Here is a 22,006-nt window from a genome sequence, read left to right on the forward strand (position 1 = left end):
GTCTCATTGCTAACGCAAGCTGGCTATGCTAATTTGCAGATGGCAAATCATCAACCATGCAGTCAGTACTGTATCCAATCATGGTGAACAATGTGATAAATTTGTATCTTTAAAAAAAAAATATTCAAATATATATTTTGGCATCTCAGAACACTTATGAAAACCCAAATTGTTTGCTTGTCTTGTTGTCTTTCATCAGACTTCTGTGTTGTCTTTGAAAGAACTCGCATCAAAAACATGACGAATGATTTCCTCCCAGTGTTCTCTAACGACTGCAAAGTGTAACTTTATGGGGCGTGACTAAAGCACTTCTTCTTATTAATGCTTCTGGTCAATGGCTTCCATCAAAAGGAGAGAAGAGAGGAGCAGAGGAGCAGAAGCTGCTGAATGAGGGAGATTTATGGAGCAACCCTGGCGGTAGTAGGCCCGTATTAAACGGCACGACAGCAATCAAGCCTTTTACAATGGCTGAGCATCAGGCAGTTCTCGCAGTGTAATACAATACCAATATCACCCCTGCTGAGGGGAAAGGAGGTCGGAGGGGTTTCAACTTATTCAGTGACTGTTCAAGAGCACTTACACCAAATGCTGTTTATATCAAGTTTTTAATGGATGTGGGCGATGGGCGTTTAATGGACCCGCACAAAGCCTTATATCAACCCAAGTCAGTGAGGTGCAATTCTTTACAAAGTTGTTACATGCTGTTTCTTTGTTACTACATGCAAATTACTTCTAAGTGGTATATCATGATGATTATGGAATCTGGCTGTTGAGAGGCAAATTAGTAGAGTAAGTATAAATCCTAACGATAGCCAATTGAGAACCGAGCTTACTGAAGCGGAAGGACAACCATGACAGCCACAGTGGTTGTCCTTCTGCTAATGCATGAGCAGAATGCAAAGTAGTGTTGAGGTGAACCTCATAAATGAAGGATTAACTTGTTAATTCGTGGCAACAATGCAAGTGTTTATTTAACATGACTCCATTCATCCACCCTTTGTGAATTTTCTGTACGAAGTGGAAACATTGCTAATGGTACATGTCAACAGCCACTGTCCTTTCCACGCTTCATTCATTGTCTATGTAACCAGCTGCGCAATGCATTCTGGTAGCGTGGCGGCGCGATTCGAGAGACGGGGCATCACGGTGGCCGCTCCTTATTTGCATAAAGTTGAGGTCTAGGCTACTTTATGCAAATCAGGGGCGTCCGGTGTGACTCGCCACCTTTCGAAACTCCCGAGAAACTTTTAAACTAACCCCTTGTCGATCCAAAATAAAGACAGATTCAGCAACTGTATGGCTTACTTCTCGCATAAAATGTTATGTTATCTATTTTTGTGATATAAGAGAAGAAAGTTTCCAAACGAGCTGTCATGTTGGTTCCAGTTTGAAAGCTGGGAGCAGCAGCACACAAGGGAAAGCGTTCGCCAGAAAGCGAGGCGATCCCTCGTGATAAAAAGCGCCCGTGTGGACATGTACTGTAATTCTCCCTACCCGTCGTCCACAATGTTTGTTTACACTAAAGTCACGTTTGATCGCGAGAGATTTTGCGAGATTTTCGTTTATTTCAATCGGGACTCTCGTTGTTCATGAATGGAATCTGTTAGTGTGTGGTCTGCTGTTTTGGCCAAATCGTTGCTCACCACACACACTATAGGAACAAAACTGTGGGGTCACATTTTTTCAAAATCTGTTAAGATTTTAAAAATCTTTTTAGTGTGGGCCAGCCTTAAACCTGAACTACTGCATATTAATGTATGACTTAATTAACCCATCTCCTATCATGAAGATTAAGGCCATGCTAATTGACTAAGCCCCCCCGCTAAGCAAACGTAAGGTCAAGCTTTCGACTACTTTACATGTCAAAGCGATGTGCATGGGGCTGTAGTAAGAGAGATGTCCCGTGTGTTTGCAGCATGTCTGTCTAACTAGCTTATACAGTCACTTTCAAGTCTACATCTGATAATATTTTTTTTCTGTGCATCTGTAAACCTGGCAACAGTTTCATGATGAGATTATTCCCATAATTCAAAAACAAACTGGCTTTGCTTAGAGGCAAATACACCCCGCAACTCTATTATCCCTGTTAAGGTCAGGCATGCTATATGAGAACACAGAGATAAATAAACATACAGGCATTGAAGTCAGCCAAAAGCAAGCAGAGCACGCTGCATTAGTATGACCAATTAGTATGGATGACTATGCGTGCTGGTTGTTTTGTTCTCCCACCTTTGATGAGAGTGTATTAGGGCGGGATAGCCAAACCAAAGATAGCACTAAAGCGAGACAGAGTGGGAGGTGAAGTGTGCGTGAAGCTTTGTAACCTTTGTTATTTCCACTCTCCTCCCAGGAGGCTCGGTTCCTGTTTCAATTAATCCCTAATCAAACTGGGAGCGGCAAACATGATCTGATTTGGCCTCTTAACATAGGGACGCTCTAATCAGTTTCCCCATCCAAACAGGATTTGGAGGCCAGAGGACGCACACCTCCGCTGCTGTTGAGATTGTCCTCTGAGATATTATCGAACAATGTGACATGTCCTACCCAGCGACTCTCAGTGCGTCTCGCAGAGGGCGGTGTGTCGCCACCACGCATAGTTAGGCAACTGTAAACTCGAATGCAAGGTGATAGAGAGCACCGGCAGTATTCTGGCGGTGTTATCATGTCCTCGGGTGAGTTGGTTGGCTCTAGCGTTTGTACAGCGCCAGATAGTGGAAGTCTGGTGCCGACTGCATAATATCTGACGAGAGAGGAGCCCGTAAACAAAATCTGATATATTATTCACACCATGGCAAAAAGGTGCCCACCGGTACCTGATGCTGTGATATGCTGTGACACCTCACATCTGCTAGCTAATGAGACTGACTGCAACGGTGCCGTCTCATCAAGGGCACCAGTCGTTGCCCCACCGTGGGATAAGAGAAGGAACTACATCGCCTTAAGGCCAAAGCTTCTGCTGCAATAAAGAACAACAAGCAGCTGCAAAGTACCGGGAGAGCACTTAGATCAATCCATTAAGAGGCTGAGACGCAGCACGGGTGAGGAAATAAACACAGTGTACAGAGAAAAGTGGAGTACAAGACGGAATTAAAAGTAAACTGAAAGAGACAGGCAGGAGACGATGACGAACACGAGCCTATGGGCAAAAACAAGAGCTAAAAGAAGATTTGGCCAAAAATGCCCGGCATGTTGATTAACTCCCACTCACACAAAGTTTTAAAAGCAGCAGTATTTTTCAACTAACATTCCCTGCAAGGGCACACAGAGAGAGGACATGGTAAGTAATTTCAATTGAAGCAGGACTCATATTCAGAAAATATGAATAAATGCAACCTTGGTGAGATGAGCGTTGAAATGACAAGAGAGTGTCTGGAATGTGTGCACCCTGTCTGGTAAATTATGTTGACCTGAGGTTAATTTGGTAGTTCAGTGCCCTCTGGAGATTACCGCATTTCAGCTGTTTAATAACCCAGGCTTTGCGTCCACATTTCTACCGTATTAATTACTTTGTCATTTACGGGAAGATACATTTTGACATACAACTGACCCAATCTTAGTGCGCCAAATGTCTCTCAACCTCTACTGCAACTTTAAAGGTTCTCTATTTGACATTCAGAGCCTTAATACAGCAGCAAACAACTATGTGCTATGTAAGGACATAGAGGAGTAAAGTCTATCTGAGCAGAGAATGAAGTCGCTCTCCCTCTGTGTGTGTGTTGTAATCCGAGCTTCTCTGTGCTTTGTTTACATAGCAGGGCCGGTCGCGATATTACGAATCACTATATTACGATCACTATAGCAAAGACATGACCCACCCGACTCTGCCTCTGATTGGCTTACGATGATATTCTTACCCAAACCTAACCAATCACACTCCTCATGCCTAAACCTAACCAATCCAACCAATGCAGGCAGCGAGTACTAGCCAAAGTAGGGCGGGCCATGCCTTCACTATAGCAGGATTTGTAATTTAGAGGGCTTGCCGCCCGTGCCTTTCAGTGCATGTGAGCTTGCCCCATTGGCTATCTCACAGCTGGCGCTCTGCACTGCTTACGTACGGCACTGCTCCCGTTGTTAGCACTGTTAGCTACGAGGCGCCAGCTCAGCCGTCGCTATGTTGAGAGCCGTTGAGAGGCAATATATATATGATCTCAATTTTGCGTTTAATACCTTAAAAGCCCTGACAACACGGTTTCAGATCATAACATTTAATATTCAAAAGTCAAACGTAAAGTTTGAAAAAGAAAAACAGGTATTATCAAAAGTTGACGACTCAAAACCTCAGCTGCTTCATCAGGACTGTGTGGTTGTGATTTAATTAGCTGTTAAGCTGAGCAGACAACGCCACAACTATCATCGCATTTGAATTTTGCTATATCTTGATTGGTGCACAGAAGTAGATGACATCAAAAATACAGAAAAATCGGCATGGGAATTGACCCAAAACTGTTCAAACTTTGTGTGTTCATGTAGGACTCATTACTCACAGCAGGAAGCTGGTTGAGAAAGTAGGTTGTCAGGGTCTTTAAGTTTTGGTTTCCTACATTTCCCAGAGTGCAACATAACGCACCCCATAAGACAGGCAGAGTGAAGCAAAGAGATGAGACAGCCGCTGCCGCCATTTTGGACTGAAAACACTTATTATATTTATAATATGTCATTGTTCAACACAGGCCATTTCAGTAGAATATGACAATAGAATATAAATAATTTTGCTTTACTTTTGTACGGCACTTTTTAGGCGGACATTTTACTGGCGTCCGGTAGTCGCTTTCAGTCCAAAAATTGCGGAAGCGTGGCTTTGCTGCTGGGCGTTGATGTTGCAATGGAACAAACACTTGACTTCCACTTCTTGGCAATATACAATCTTTGCTGTTGGTTTGCGATGTAGGTCAGTTATGAAATCTGAAAGCAATGGGCAGCATTGCATTCTGGTCCACCAAGGCTTGTTGGCGGTGGAAAAACTATTATCCCTGCCTCTTTTGTGATGGACTTGTCCTTGTATGATTGCTGAACGTAAGTGCAGAAGGTTGAGCCTTCAAAGCACTACCACCACTGGTGCTTTATATAACTAGGAAGTATTCTGCAATCGATTTTCTTATATTGTGTACATGTGACCTCTTAAGATCAATATACATTACGAATAACAAAATAGGCCCAGAAATGCAAAAAGGTATTTGCAAGTGGCCTTAAATGTTAAATCATTTTAAGCTGATTTCCTTTTAAGTATCGAGAGCTCACAAACGAGCAAGCGTCGTTCAACGTGCGGTTTTTATGAGTGGCCGTGTGCATCAAAGTATACTTCGCCTTTCACAAAGTGCTATTGAAAACAAACACCCACTTCACTCAACTCTCAAAACATGAAGCATGGAGGAAGCGCAAGTAAAGTGAGCACCTCATTTATCAAACCCCAGTTGGCCACCGGTGGGTGGGCATCACTGTCAAAAGGCCAATTAACAAGAAGCCCATTGTGAGCACCACGGCGCAGCACAGGAGAGACTAACCATTAGCAGAAATTCATCATTAGGAAATAATGGGTCCAGAACGCGTCCTGAGCTTCAAATACTGTCAGACAATGAAGGCTATTTCTAGCTGGAGATCTCACCCTGGTGATGATTTTATTGCTTCTTTTTTTTATTATTCAGTTTTGTAGCTCTATGTGCAGGCATTGTCTCCAAAAACATCTCAATTAACACCATTCAGAAATCAGCCAGAGCACCTGTGTTGAGCTCAACGTGGAGCCGAAGCTGAAGCGTGTCCACCATTTGCTCCTTGTCTTCGGCTAAACATGTCAACTGTGAAGAAAGGTCTCCGAGCACCGATATGAAAGCAGAAGAAGGAGGAGGAGGAGGAGAAGCAGGGATATTTCCTGCAGCAAAGCGATCAATACAGCACAGAGAATATCTGAAGAGAACAGAGATGGTGTTCAGGAGCAGGCAGGGATTTTTTAGTTTTGGGAGACAGTTTGTTTCAAGCAATGTGTTATTTGGAAGATTCTTTTGTTCAATGTAGACAAACACCATAGGCAGAGGTGGAGGATTTTATGTGTATAGTCTAGTAACATTACTCATATGTGCTTTCAAATGTCTGGAAAAATAGTTTGTGAACTTATTCACACTTGATGGGTTCAGATTCAGGGGTGATGAAAAGCCATATGTATTCAAATACTCTTAATAATGCATTCAAGTAAAAAGCTCAAAGTAAATGTCAACCACCTGACCCCCACAGCCTGGAACAGAAGGACAAAAAGCAACCGTCCTTACCAACTTTCTGTTCTCACCTTGACTCAACTCACTTGCTTTTCTTTAGGTGCACTGAGAAAATTAGCTTTTCAGTTAGAGTGTGTCCGTGTGTTTGTGCCGCTGTGGCTTTGATGGCGCTCCAGGTCGAGGTTGCATGTTTTGTCCCCTCGAGACGAAAGCTGATTAAGAGGCTCTGTAGTGTTTTAATGGCTCTCTGGTTCCTCACCGGCTATTCAACCAAGTGACCACAGATGTCCCATTCTCCTCTGAGGAGACCCACTCCTGGACGAGCAGCACCTGCACACACTACTACCTCAACTACACCAGCCAACACACACACACACACACCAGCCAATGCACTCGTTACATTGCACACTCAATGTCTCGCTTTTTATCACCGCCTCTGTCTCTTTCTCTTCTTCTTTCGCGCTCTTGTTGTGTCTGCTCCTCTCTCTGTCTCTCACACTTTTGCTTCACGCTCCCCCGTCTGCCTCTCTTTCTGTTTTCCTTTACTTCTGCCTGTTTCTCAGTGGGTTGTATCAGTCTCTAATATACACATACACACTGCTTTCTCTCTCTCTCTCTTTGTCTGTCTGTCTCTGTCAGACTCTGTCAGCCAAAATAACCTACCAAGGTCAGTCACAGTGATCAGCTGTCAATCAACCTGGCATTTGCAGGGTGGCACGCATGCAGCGGATGTAGTGAATGATGGGGTGTGTGCATAAATGTGTGGTGTAAAGGAGGGAGGTTTTTGTGGGGTCTGCCAGTGTGGGGCCTTAAAAAAGAGAAATAAAGGCAGTGGTGCTGGTAGGGGTGACCTTGCTACACGGCAGCAACATCAGAGCGGCTCTGAAGTTGAAAAAAAGGAACATGATGAGACAAAAAGTGAGCACAGAAGTTTGGAGAGGGTGTGACAAAAAAAAAAAGAACGCAGATGAAAGTAGGGAAAGTTTGGGAACTTTTCAGGCATAACTCGCATGTGTAAAAGTGTGTAAAGACGATAACACTATAAATACACGTCCCTTGACACAAACGAACACATCGGTGTCATCATGCGAAGATATTTGCAGTTCTGCCACCTTAAAAACCAGCTCAGTAAACCCAACAATATAATATTATTCACAGGTTTAAAACTTCTTAATAAAAAGTAGGAGCTTCTCCGGACTGAATGTCGTCTTTTCTGGGCATGAGCCTGAGTATAAAATAAAACGGGACCTCCAAAACCTCAATTACCGGTTAGTTTGCAGTACTGTTCATTGTTTTGCCCGCACTCTCTTTTAATTGAAAGGAGGTTCATAGCTTTTCATGCTGTATAGTTCCGATGCAATGGAGTTTAAAATGAAGTCATCGAGCGCTCAAGAGGCGCAAATTAGCCTCTCTCTCTCTCTCGCTCGCAGATACACACATCCACAGTGTCACCTCATTACTGTTTGTTTGTCTTTATTGCATTCAGGCCTCTATGGGATATATACACCGTGTTAGGCAAGGAGGGAAGAAAGCTCTTTATCTACTCTCTCTCCCTCGCACACATAAACACACACACACACACAAAAGAGAAATCAGCCTTCAAGGGGCGTTGCAGTGGATATCAGTGTTAACACAAGTAATTGCCTCCCTGCTTGGGAGCTTGTGAGTGTTAATCCAGCTTGACAAAGTTTGCTCTTCAGTGCGTGACACAGAGCATGGTGATTTATCTGCACTCTTGGTTCTGCTTCTGTCAGGACTACATCGATGGCGTGTGCTGCACTTGTCTTCGGACGACGGAGGGCGACTCACTCTGAAAATGAAGTGAGTTTATCATCTTTGGGAAGAGAGAAATAAGGAGTCCCATAAGAGCTAATATTGAGAGAAATACTTCCCACATAGTGAGTGAGATAAGGAGGAGTATAGTGAACCTTTTTAAAAAACCCAAATCTCATCAAATAAATACATTATCACATTGCTCTGTTAGAAGCAGACAATGCTGGCATTACTATGCCTACAGCAGCTGCAGGGTTTCTTATCTTGTATCCTCATGATAAGATAAAAAACATTTTCTCATTTCCTTTGTTTTACATTTCACACATTGGAGACAAGGTGATCTCTCCTGGAGGTGTGAGTTCCCATGTTAAGCAGCCTGCTACTGACAGGAAGGATGTCATTCATTATGAAAAATGCTTAATGAGATCCTCCCCGATACCACCTTGTGATTTGAAACTCGACTATCGCCTCTGAATTTTTAATGCCAATATTAAATATTTAAGATATGAATAAAGACTGAGTTGACAAAGCAATTAGATATTGACTGACCTTTTCAGAGTGTTTAGTATTCTGTATCCCTCACTCAAGTTTCATTTTACTGCCCCACTGAGCGGTAAGGAGAGGAAGCGGTGGTAAAAGTGCCACAGATCTATTCCAATCAATCAGCGCCTGAGGAGTCTGGGGGACAATCTCAAAGTTTTTCATGTGTTAGGCAAAGCTTATGCAACAAGGCACGGCGATACGAGATGGAGCCGTGCTACCTATGAGAAGTAATAGAAGGGCAATTTCTGCACCGCTGAAGTGGAAAGGATGGCGCCAGGTAATTTTGATCAAGAACACTCTCGACATAAATTTCAAAGCGCCTCAGTGTGGGAGGCTGGAGGGGAAAATGCCAGGCTCATTATTTTCACGTGTCGTCATCATGCCGTACTTGCTAAGACAATCGCGATGGTGTGAATTTCATCACGTTCTAGCTTCGTGCTGAAAAGGTTACCAGGGATGTGGAAATGGTACATCCATGAATAAAAAAAAACTTTTATGACTTTATACCAAAGTACTGAAATAAAATAGCAATAAAACCCGGCTATATATTGTCTGCCACCTGAAGTATAATACCCACTGATTCACTGCAGTGCTCTATAATATACGGTGGGAAACGGGCACAAAGAGCATTTCTCATTCTGGGATGTTCCATATCCTTTTTGTTTGGGTGTTAGCAGCATTATTTTCACTTCACAGATAACATAATAGACACACCTTGTAGCCAATCAGAGGTGAACCATGTTCATCCCACTCAACGGTATAGAGAGAGCCCTTCCAGCCATTGATTGATGTGCTTGCCGACATGGGAAGCATCTAGATTGGCAGCTCTCCAATGTTCAGTTCTATAGCAATTACAGTAAAGTCCCATCATCTCCTCCGCCCTCTAGATAAGGAGCTGAAGGGGAGAACATAGCGAAGCCAGAGTGATGTCTGAAGGTCCTTACAAACTAGCTGGTTCCATAGGGAGGTGACCAATAGTGCACTACTTGACCTGGGCTTGAGATGGGATCAGTTAGATAAGGGAGCAGGGGGCAGACCTATTACCACCGACATGAAGTAAACATGAAGCTCCTCACACTATAGTCCCGCTTCCACCGCAGGAATTTCCCCCTGGAACTAGGAACCTTTTGAGGAACTCATTGCATTTTGATCACAGGGACCAGGGTCTAAATTAAGTTCCAGGGACATTTTACAAGGCATTTTTAATCCCAGAAAAGGCCCTGGTCGTGGGGTAGTACTTTCTGAAAGTACCGGAACTTTCAGGGTGGAGTTTGTAGGGATGACCGTCACTGATTGGTAAAACACGCGCACAGCGCCACTACTTCAACAGCTTCAACTCGTGTTCTGCTTCATTCAAAAACAAATTTGTAATCTAGTATTGATTCAGGACCATTTTAAGACAAAGGGAGAACATTTTTCTTTGTTTGGTAACATTCAAAGTGAAGTTGGGCTCTGCTGTCGGCCTTTTTAAAAAAAAATAAAATAAAAATAAAGACAGACAGACAGAGAAAAAGAGAGAGAGATTGTGAGTGGTAACATTAGAATAGACAGCGTGGTGTGAAAAATTGTTTTCTGATTGTTTCACAGCGGTTGTGTTCTAAAGCACAAATAAATAACCATCAAACACTTAACACATGATTTACTGTGGAGACGGACGCTCTTAGTTTCATTTTTCTCCTCTGCATTTCATTTATTACATCCAACGTGCATCAGAAAATACTATGCAGCAGACAACACATTTTTCAATGTGTTTTTTTTAGATGAGACGGGCGGACACACTGAACTGCAGGCTGAAGAGTGTGTTTACTGCAGCAGCACTCGTCCCATGTCATGATGTTTTTTCATCTACAGCGGACTCATTTGCCTCATCTACGCAGGTCTTAAGACCGCGGTGGAAACGCAGACAACAATGGGCTGAAGGAACATGTAGTTCCCGGGACCAAAACTCCAGGGAACGTTTGGTGGAAACCCGGCGACACCAAGTATGTGTCAACTTAGCACTTTTTATCGGTGCAGCAGCATCAACTGTGACACACCACTGGCATAATAGGCCTGTGAAATGCCCTCACATGCCCAGTGGTCAGGTCCACACTATCAGCCTAACAGACAAACTGTTGCATGCATTTCTCCCCAGTGAGGACAAAAAGCATCCGTCCTGAACCGCTCAAAATGCCTCCGGGGTTCACGTCCGAGCATGCCGTTTTGATGATGACCCAAGAGAACACAAAGGTCGCTCAGCCTCTTGGCTGACGTTAAGGCGAGTGGTGTAGCGATGTCTTCATAGCATAACAGCTTGAGAGGGGGTTTGGTCGATGGGTCGGAAAGGCTCCCCAGAGAGCGTAACAAGGGCCACAAGTAGCTCCCGCTGAGGGTCGGCTGCATGTGTCACTGATCCTCACCACCTGAACCCTGGCAGGAAGAGTTTCAGGAGGGGATGGCTGAAGACTCTCTGCTCTCCAAAACCCAAGAAGAAATGGCTGTAGCAACACCTTCCATGTTGCTGTACAACATGAATGTCACACATCTTCCTACATTGGCACAGAATTGATTTGTTAAAGACCAGCTGTGGCATCGCAGTAACGGTGCATAAATGATGTGGGTGCTATAGCACTGGAAGCCAGCCTGCCTCTTGCAGACCTTTTACAGTGTGTCATGATGGGGAAAAAGGGGCAATAAATGCAGACTTGTGGCACAATGTGAGACGTGCTGTGAACCTGAGGAATTCACGTTGCTATGCTGTGCTGTTAACTGTGAATAAGGCATTTTTGCATTATTAGATGCTCTTTATAAACGCAAACAAACACGTATAAGGTTGGACTTTTTCTTTGTTAAATTGATGATAGGAATGCATACCTGCTGAAATGATGTCGGCAAGACTCTTTGTCTCCTCCTCTGTCTCTATCACACACACATGCACACTCCCACACACATGCTATGGCATGTGACAGTAGAGAGGCCAGTGACACCGGTGGCTAATTAGTGACTTGCCTCATTAGACGACTAGTCTCCATCTCTGGCCCCTGCAATTATCCCTCTCAGGACCAAACCAAGGTTGAGCCTCCCTGTCTTCACCTCTCTCGTGCATACCTCCCCCCTCACACTCCCTCTCTCTGTCTCTCTCCAGTGAAGACAGGAATGTGTGTGGGGAGGTAAGATGTCAAGGTTGTGATATATTTAGATTTTTCTTTTTCTTATCTTTTTTAAATGATTACAATATTTGTTTAGTTGCAAATAGACGTTAGAACGATCTTTTAAACGTTTGGGTATCTTAGAATTTGGGAATAAGGGTATGTATTTGCAGCATTGTCACAATAGGCCTATCATGTTTTTTGTATTATTTTGATAGTCAGTACATCCATCCATTATCTGTTAACGCTTATCTTATTCAAGGTCGCGGGGGGGCTGGGACGGTCCTAGCAGACATAAGGCGAAGGCGGCGTACACCCTGGACAGGTCGCCAGGGCTGACACATGGAGACAGACAACAATCCACGCTCACATTCACACCTACGGGCAATTTAGAGTCAACAGTTAACCTAACCTGCATGTCTTTGGACTGTGGGGGGAAACCGGGGAACCCGGAGAAAACCCACGCTAACACGGGGAGAACATGCAAACTCCACACAAAAGGGCCCCATCGTACCGACAGTAGTCAGGACAGTTTGTGTTAAAATGTTAATTAATTATACGTTTTAAGCCAGTTTTTAGTGGCTGACTTTTCATCTTGTGCCATCATCTGGTCAAAATTTGTATTTGTCCAACACTTGCAATGACTTTCCCATCATCCCAGCCCGTTCTCATTCCCAGGGTGTCAAATACCAACGCTTTGTCGCGGCCATCGACGTTTGATACCGCCGCACGAGGCACAACTGTATGAGAAGCCCCAAGCTTTCCATTAATTACATTGTAAACCCAGCCACAGCAACAGTAAACGCTCAGAGAAAGTGCACCGTGAGCGTGGAGACTTATAGTTTAAAGACCGAAAAGACACACACAGGGCGGGCGGGGAGGTGGATGGGCCGAACAAACTCAAGGCTTTAATCCAGGAGACCGCTGTTCATGCGTTAAGTTTCACTTTCACATTAAAATCAGCTGTTCGTGTCCCGTGTTCACAATGTAAAGTCACATTTTCATTATAAACACGCAGTAGTTTTAAGCCCAACCATGTTGTTTTTTCCTAAACCTAACTAAGTGACGCCAAGGGGCGTGATAAAGCAGCCGTATGTGAAGAGTTGGGATGAGAACATTATCACCTACAGCCAAAGTTAACTCGCATAAACTTCACACTGACACACTCTTGGTTATATCTGCCTCCAAGAAACTGTCAGAGAAACCGAAAAAAAAAATACATTTTAAAGATGAGGACTGGGTCCTGTGGGGTAAAGGCACCTAGCTCTATTAATCTGAGAGTGACCCACATAAATTGCAAATATTAGCCAAACTAGCTTTGTGCTACAATTAGCTCTGTGCACATGAAGTTATTTACTCCTATAACACATCTGTACCTATCTATTCAGTATTTAAAATAATGATTAAATGAATATGACAAAGTAGGAATATCTTTATAAATAAGGTTGGGATTTGGAAATATGTCAATGCTTCAGAAATTAATAAATTACAGAATATATTCACTTAATTCAACACAATTGCATCAGTTTCTTTAACCTTCGGATACAGCAGAGCGAAACATGTTGACAAGGGTAAGTCTAGCTTACTTCAAGTTGGCTGCTAGAGGTCTTTGGGTGCAGATAAAATACCGAGCATACGCTGGAATATTGCCAAAATATTATTCCACATTATGCAGCAGGGCACAAACGATCGTTAGGCCTAATTGCAAACATGAAACCCTTATTATTATTATATTCATTCCCTCTCCTGTGAATCTTTGATTCTTCATTAAAACTCACAGTCCAATTTTCACCCATTTTTGTCAGTCTGGAAGCGACGGAAGAATATTTATAGCTTCGGTTGCCTGTTGCTCTCTTTCCCCCCGTGACCAAAGTAAAGCTGAATTTTAAACTAGACTATTAAATAGGCTGCTGCGGTGGTCCAAGTTTCAGGTATTTGAGTGGCATATTATTTGGATATCACTGTATGCATATCCGTCCTCCCATCTCATCGCCTTCGCCACTTGGAGGAATACATAATTAGCTCCCTCTGCTCTGCATGCTTCATGGTGTAACAGGAGAAACTCACACATGGTTAGATTAGGTCTATCTGTTCAGGCCAGGTCGGAGCCCAGGGTAACTAATAACACAGAGCTCCCCCTCGGCAGTACACGCTGAGCAGCACAATCGTAGTAGTATTCCACCCAACGTCTCCCTCCTGATGCTCGACCGGTTCACTTATCGAGTTGTTGCTAACCGGTAAAGACTCTGCAAAATACACCACCTTCTTAAACTCCTCTTCTGGCAGCTTGCAAGTTTACTTGTTCTGAAGTGCAAGATATTCATCTAAAGTTACTGTTGGTGCTCTCAAACTAAAAAAGAAAACTCTCATGACAAACATGGATGAGAAGGAAAGCAGAAGACAGACATCAAACCTCCAGGTGTACGCGAGTCAAATCAAGAAATAAGACGTGCTGCTGGCTCGTGGCATGCGGAGTCAGGTGCGGCAATTTCCCCCCGCTGACTTTTACGTGCGTTTTCAAGGAGTTGTTTGCTTTGACGAATAATCTTGATCCCAGATTGCGTGCTTTGAAACCGACTTAAGAGATGAACAAGTGGGTAGAGCAACTGCCTCTTATCTAAGATATGTGCTCTGATGTGACTGATAAGTGCCTGGACCCTTTCACAAGCTGCTGCTCCTTCAAGCAACATAGGAAATATTGTAAAGATAAGGGATGCATGCGATACCGGGATCATGGACTGTGTAATTTATGTAGCTATACATCAAATGATAGACCTAAAAGAAGCATGACGTGTGTGTGTAGTGCTCGAGAAGTCAGCAAGTCTTGAGAATTACTGTAGCATTCGTGTTTCTGTTAAAATGTCAAGCGAATTTTAAGCAAATTTTTCTGAGAATACCTTGGTCTCCTCATCGGTCCATTCATACGCTACCTGTTGTTGTTACTACGAGTCATGTTTATCCCATTTAGCGCATCAACTCTCTTCCGATAAAAGCAAAAACCACCTCAACCGAGGGGGCACAGTGACCTTTTAGGACGAGCCTGGACCCCCAAGGACGAACCCTAACACCAACACTGTCTGTTGGTTATGTTCATTTTTAATGTTTTACACTAAAATTGTGGCCAGATCGTACACATTGCACCTTTAAAACAGGAGATACCGTGGAGGGAAACAAACCTGACTTGCAGAACAGGACATGCTCCTTTCTCTCTCCTCAAAGTTTGCTTTCCAAGACACAACAATTGCATTATGCAATCCCAATTAAACAGAAACAACCTGAGGGACGCTGTGAACATCAGGGAGGACAAGAAGCTGAATGTACGACTCTCTAATTAAAACTGGAACAAAGAGAAAGTCAAGACCTTGATAAGAGATGTTCTTTGTTTTTATCGTGTACTGCTTTAAAGTGCTTTGCATTTTCACACGATGACGGCGACAAGGTGGTTTGTTTTATTAAATCTCCAGAATTAATATGCAAATATTCCCATAGTACTGCTGTGTGACACCTCATGGTTCTTTGGTTTTGATCAGAATAATAATACTGTCATGTCTTAAACCAGAGCGTTCAGCAGCACATACTTATTCACTTTCAGATTTAAGTTTGCAGGTGGTTTTGTTATCTAACCTCAGACTATGCCCTTTAACAACACAATTCGAGCCAGCTTCGACTTTTTGATTGTTGCCCTGACTCCTCGGAGATTTTTACGGAAAAATATTCTCAGCACTCAAATGTCTCACTCAGTCCCCCCCTTTCTCTCAGGGTGAGGTTCATGAGCTCGCATGAAACCCAGAGATATCCGTCAGAGACTGCTAGTCTGCAGATAAATGGCAAAATTTAGGCTTCAGCAGTTGTCTCGAGGTGTGTGTGTGTGTGTGTGTGTGTGTGTGTGTGTGTGAGTGTGTATGGCATGTAAACACGCATACATAAGCATGCAACTCTTGAGGGAAATATATTGTAGTCTCATACAGCAGATGACTTTTCATTATTGTGATATTTTTTAAAGGATGGCAGGCCAATATCAATTTATTAGTTTTATGATATGCTGTACAGTGAAGAGAAGCGAGACCGGAGCAGTAACCTTGGATCGCGGTCCTCGGGGCCCAGAGCCTGCTGTTTTTTTTATACTATCCGACCAATCAGGGACTGATTTACACCTGGAGACACAGGTGATCACAATTAACTGCAATTAACTAGCTGATGAGAAAGAAAATCAGCGGTACGGTGAGTGCTTCTGGGATGGAGAAGCAGGATTTAACTGCACTGGACAGAAGAAGTACTGTAATAAAGTGTCATGAGAGTATATTGCTGAAGTTAAAACACAGAACTCAAGATGAGCAAGTGGACTCAGAGTAAAGCCACATCAGAAGTGATATGTTTGTGCGGAGTCGTGGCTGCTCCTTTAAATTGGTTGCTTCTGGGCATGTTGACTAGAGAAATCAGTGTTGACTAGAGAGATCAATCATCCTGATGGGCTGGATATTGCAGCTTGTATGTTGTTGCATTCAAGTATGACCCAAATATATCATCACTTTACTACACTGGCGATGAAAATCTGGTGTTAGTTCAGTTACACCTGCGCTTCTGTGATTCTAATTAGCGCTCGAGTAATAAGCCTTTTTTCACGGAAGACATTTTTGACATGTCACAGTAGGGAAGGCACGGATGTAAATAATGAAATTAATGATGGCTGAATTCCATTTAGCGTCCTGGTATTGTGTATGCTGGCTCGCTATCACACTGTCATGGCTTTTAATAGAACGGAGCCATCGTTAATGTATTCAAATCTGCATACTATACTAGTAGTACGTACTGATTTGGCCAATATGTAGCATGTAATATGCAGTATGCAAACAAGAGCAAAATCTACAGTATGCCAAAAATATCTGGATGTCATACTGATTTGTAAAAATCATCCACAATTGTATCCCACAATGCAAAGCGCTGGATCAGAACTGGCTATGGTGACAACAACAGTGGCCAAAAACTACTCATTTTTTTACATTTTTCGCAGCTAATTTATCACTAAATTCCCTTCGGAAGTTTTTTGAGGCGAGAAATCAAATGTGTAGATTTCGAATATTGGCAGTTTCACGATATTAGGTGGCGAATCGAACATTTTCTCCATTGTTTTCAGAGTTTAGAAGCTCCACAAACTGCCACGACAGCTAGCTATGTATAGCGCCTGCCGGGGTCGCTACCTCGCCAGCCGGGCAGTCACGCTCACATACCGCGCTATGAGCTGGCTGGAGACTCTCAAGAGTTTGTTTACATATCACAACACAGATGTCCATTATAGAATTAACAAGAACCTGTGATTATCTGCCCTTTTTGGAGTTGAAAAGCTCCACAATCTGTATTCGAAACCGCCTACATACTAGTGAAAAAGGCCTACAAGGCGAAGATGGCAACCAGCCGAGAAATATTTCTGCTTTCGGTCAAAAAATCAGATTACTTTAAAAAATGTGGTAAAATTCAACACAGTGTACTCTGGGCGTAATATTTTTTGTGGCAGTAGCAAGGTGAAGTTTTGAAGTATCAAGGACAAGTCTTCAAAAATGTTTTGTTTTGTTTCACTTTTTATTTTTGCAGGTTAATCATCAATGCAGAAGTTTGAAATGCATGAACAATGAGGTGTTATGAGTGAATAAATCAATTATTTAGAACTTGTATTGCAAGTCTCATCGTGAACAATTTTTTTCCTCCTGCACATAAACCTTTGTGACATTTTTTCTCACTCTGCTTTTAACAATATTCATAGCACAACTGTGCAATGTGAAATGCAATTAAAAATTGAAATGAGAAAAATATTCCGTTAAGTTAACTTACTCATTTAGTAAAAAATATATAACTTTCTTTTGTATGCTAATTGTTTGGGGAATTAAATTCAGCAGATTAATACAGCGGCTATATGAGCATGGCCTCCTTTGGTGTTTCCCAATGTGAGGGTTTACCCATTTAATTATACCCTTTGATAAAAAAAAACATCCTCCAGCAGAGCTACAAGTGTAACTTAATGTGGACTGACACTCTTCACTGAATTGCAGCTATACTGTGGCGGTACCTCTTAGAAAAGCGTCCTTCCCGTTCTCTTCGAACATTAGGCCATCACTAGCGTGTCGAGTTGTTGCCACTACTTTTTAAACTAATATGTATTGACTGCACATTTTAAAGCTCTCTCTAATAGTATTAGTGCAATGATGAAAAGATTGGTTGCCGTACCAGTTACTTAGCAACAGCGGTGGCAGTGTATTGTAGCACCAACATGGCTCCAAAAGAAAAACTGCCATGTGTAGCTGCGTTCTTTTTAATCACTGGCTCTGGATCAAACTCCACTGTACTGCTTCTCTGGAAAAATGAGATCCTTAACAGAGTGTGTGGGTGTGCAATTGTTTTCTCCTTTGATGTAATGCATTCTGTAATATGATGCTCAAATGGTTTTCTCATAGTGTTGCTCTCAGAGAGAAGGTGCTCACTTGGTCAATCTAGTGGACCTGGGTTAGGAAGAGTTGCATTTTTTATGTAGTGTATGTGTTCCTGTGTTTATGTCCTTACTTATCTCTATGAACAGATTCTGCACATTTAGAATATGTAGGCAACGGGACAAGATTTTGGCATCGGAAGCATTCTGGTTTCCTTTTGTAGTCGTTCGAGCAGGCTTTGATTGAATGCAAGTAAACAGTCCGTGTGGAGAGCAAAATAGGTAGAACGCATCGGCCGAAATGTTGTCTCGTAACCCATTGGGGTATACATCTTCATCATCATCATAGGTAATGTTACAGGCACCTGACATGTATACATGCATACTGTAGGCTACATATCCACCTAAAGCAACCTTGTTGTTGTTCCTTGTAATATTCTTTTGGTATATCTTCTTGTTCAGCTTTGTTGACCTTGTTTTTAGCTGCATTTCTATTTCCGTATGTACAATGAGAGCTAAATAACCTAAATAAGTCAAATTCCCAGTAGCCTCTATGTGTCATACCTGGACAATCAAGCGGATTCGGATTCTGATCCAACAAAACAAACATTAACAGCAGGACATAGCCTGGCACAGCAGCCACCAGCCACATATTCACACACACACAGCTGACAGATGCAACAGCATCATTAATCAAGCGTATGGATAGAGCACCTGCATTAACGTGAAAAAAGATACGCTTTAACATAGCCTGGCACGGCGGCCACGCCACATACTCACACACACAGCTGGTAGCAACATCAGCATAAAATCCCAATTGTACACCAAACGAAGACTACACCCAATAAACAATAATATTGAAATTGTAAATTAGCTTACTTTTGATGATCACAGCAGGAGACGACGGGGCTTGGTGTTGAACACTGGAATGATGTCATCATAGTCTCGTTCAAAGGAGAGAAGACAGTTGAAAAGAGTCTTTCACCAGCAGGCCTACAGCTTGTTATGGGTATAGGGTGACGAGGAGCCACATAACGTTACGTGTCGTTGGCACTTGTTGAGGAGAAACTGGCGCAAGAGTAGGTCTTTGGTTGAGAATGATGGTTGAACTTTTTGCTTCTGCTCTTCAGGCTTCTGTTCCTCAACACACAGGTGTTTCGGTTTAACGAGTGACCTGGTGACTTTCAGCCGAATGCATACATGTGCTCGTAGTAGCCTAACTTTTATGTAACTGGTTGACGTAGGTAATACACACAGAGGCGTATTTATTTGAAAGTGAGGAAGTAAAATTCAAGTCTTTCTGTTGGTGTTTTCAAGAGCTGCCGTCAATACTGCAATCATGACACACTGGGCTGAGAGACAATCAGTTAAAGAGGAGTGGATGCTCACTATCTGGCAATCTGCAAAATGCATTGCTAAATCAAATACTCACACCTATCACATAGCCTAAACAAGAAGCAAAAAACAAGAATTATTTTATGGTCCTAGTCAGATAATTGAAATGCCGCTGACCGCTATTCACCGGATGATCCAGCAAAAAAAAGGAAGCCTGCTTATTGGGGCTAAACGGCTGCTGTCGTTCCGAGATTGTGTCCTTACCTATTTGAAATAGTGTATCAACTGGGTTGGGTTTAGTTTATATGCTAATCAAAAAATTAGAAAGAAATTCGCTCAAGGTGTTCCTGAGATATCACGAGAATGGGACGGACGTGAGGTCACAGTGACTTTGACCTTTGACCACCAAAATCAGTTCATCCTCGAATCCAAGTAGACATTTGTGCCAAATCTGGCGTTCTAGCGTACGAGAATGGACCGGACGTGCGTTAGGATGGACGGACAACCCGAAAACATGTGCCTCCAGTCACGGCTGTCTCTGGCGCGGAGGCAAAAAAAAAACGCAACTTGTGGTTTTACGGAGGATTATGTATCAGACTATTCTTGGCCGACAGCAGTGAGTTCTTGAAGTCTTCTTGAGAGTTACCTGACGAAAACTTTAGCAGAAATGGTAAATATCATTTCTTTCAAACAAGCAAACTTTATCCAAACTGTTTAAAAAAAGTCAGTTTTTTTAGTACTTCTTTGTTTGTTTCCCAAGTGGTGTTATGCAGTTTTTAATCTCCACTTTTAATACACGTGTAAATCTCTGCATATCAAATTCATTTCATGCCCAATCTCTCAAAAGAACAGAAAACACAGTCCCTGTGTTGATGCACTGATAACTCTGATATACTGCAATACAAACAGCAGTTTATACTGTAACCTGTAATTGTTCTTCGCACATATAGATTTTTCAATAAAAGAGTAATTACTGAGCGAAATCCCAGTTGTCCCATTACATGCACAAGAGATGTCACGTTACGAGAAGATGATTAATCACACAAACAGTTGCTCATTTTAAATACATCCTTAATGCTTTCGCTTGCCTCGGGGGCTATACATCACCTCTTTTTCCACGTTCTGTGTTTGATGAAGGTATAAACTTTCATTGCTCTTGGACTCTAGTTACGCAAGAGAACCAAAAGTGTGTGTGTGTGTGTGTGTGTGTTGCGGGGTGACTCCGAGGCCATCTCTACAGGAGTCAGATCTGAATTAGGGTCAGGTGATGTTGTAACTCACCCTGGTTCACCTCCCACTGCACAGAAAGCCCAGTAATAAATTCAGAGTCAGGGACCTCTTACATCCTGCTGTTGCTCTCCTGCCTGTACCTGTTGTCAGTCACCATTTTATCCTTGCCAACCCTTATCCGTTCTTCCCGCTCTCCTCAGAGGAAAATTGTTTTCGTATGCCTCTCTCAATCTCTGCTCCCGCTCTATATTTTACCCAATTTCCAGGCACTAACAGTCAATCTTTCCCTCTTTACAATGTCATTCTACTTTCTGCCTCCCTTTGTTCATCTCTTTCACAGCATGGTGAGGAGAGTACAGCTGGACATTAATCTGCCACTGATGAGCCCCACTCAGCAGACAGCTCACGGCTGCTTATCAGGCGTTGGGTAAAGATTAGGACAGTCACTGGTGCCGCGGTGGAGTTTCTGCGAGAAGAGGACGATGAAAAGTCTTTGGGTAAAAACACTGTCATTACTTTCACATGCCTCTGTGAAGACTAGAAGTCCATTCACATTGAAAACAATGACTTTGTGCTCACACTGCAATGATAGCGTTGATAGATTCCTCAAAAATGAAGCATCACCACGGTGACCCTCTAAATCCCCTGGTTGTTTCTTAGAACTTTATCAGGGCCAGAGCATGAAAGTGCGAGGAACCTATTGTTTTTGTAGAGATTATTATTTTTTGAGGGGTTTTGGATCGTTGAAAAATCACGAAAATTGGCACACACTTCAGAACTGGCGAAAATTGCTAAGTTCTGCAGTGTTTTAGGCTCGGGTGTGGCCAGCGGGCTCCATAGCGCCCCCCAAACGCAAGCCAGAATTGCGAAAAAGTTCCTTTGATGTTCATGAAATTTGGTGGGATCGTTGTTCTCATCTATAAGAACATATCCAATATTTTTGAAATTTTTTCATCTGACGGGAAGTCAGCAATTCTGGATACCGCGCTTTAATTTTCATTTTACAAACCCATGTTTGAGGACTTTAGGATGCACAAAAACTCACGAAACTTTGCACCCATGTTCAAACTAGTAATTATTTCGAGTTGATGTCGCAATCTGGCTTCAGTGTGGCACGCCAGCTCTATAGCGCCCCCTAATTACTTTTAACCTTTGAATTCATTTTTTACGCTATCGGTATACTCGAACACTCTCGAAATTTGGAGCATACATCAACACCTATAAACATTGCGGGAATATACAGCGATTGGGTTCATGCGTGTTTAGTGGGCTCCATAGCGCCCCCTAAGGCGTGGAAGGCCTTAGTTAGAATATAGTTGCTCCGATTATTCACAAAATTTGGTACCCACATTGCTCTCATCATTTCAGAC

Source organism: Sebastes umbrosus, chromosome 21 (assembly GCF_015220745.1).
Source record: "Sebastes umbrosus isolate fSebUmb1 chromosome 21, fSebUmb1.pri, whole genome shotgun sequence".
Classification (NCBI taxonomy): Eukaryota; Metazoa; Chordata; class Actinopteri; order Perciformes; family Sebastidae; genus Sebastes; species Sebastes umbrosus.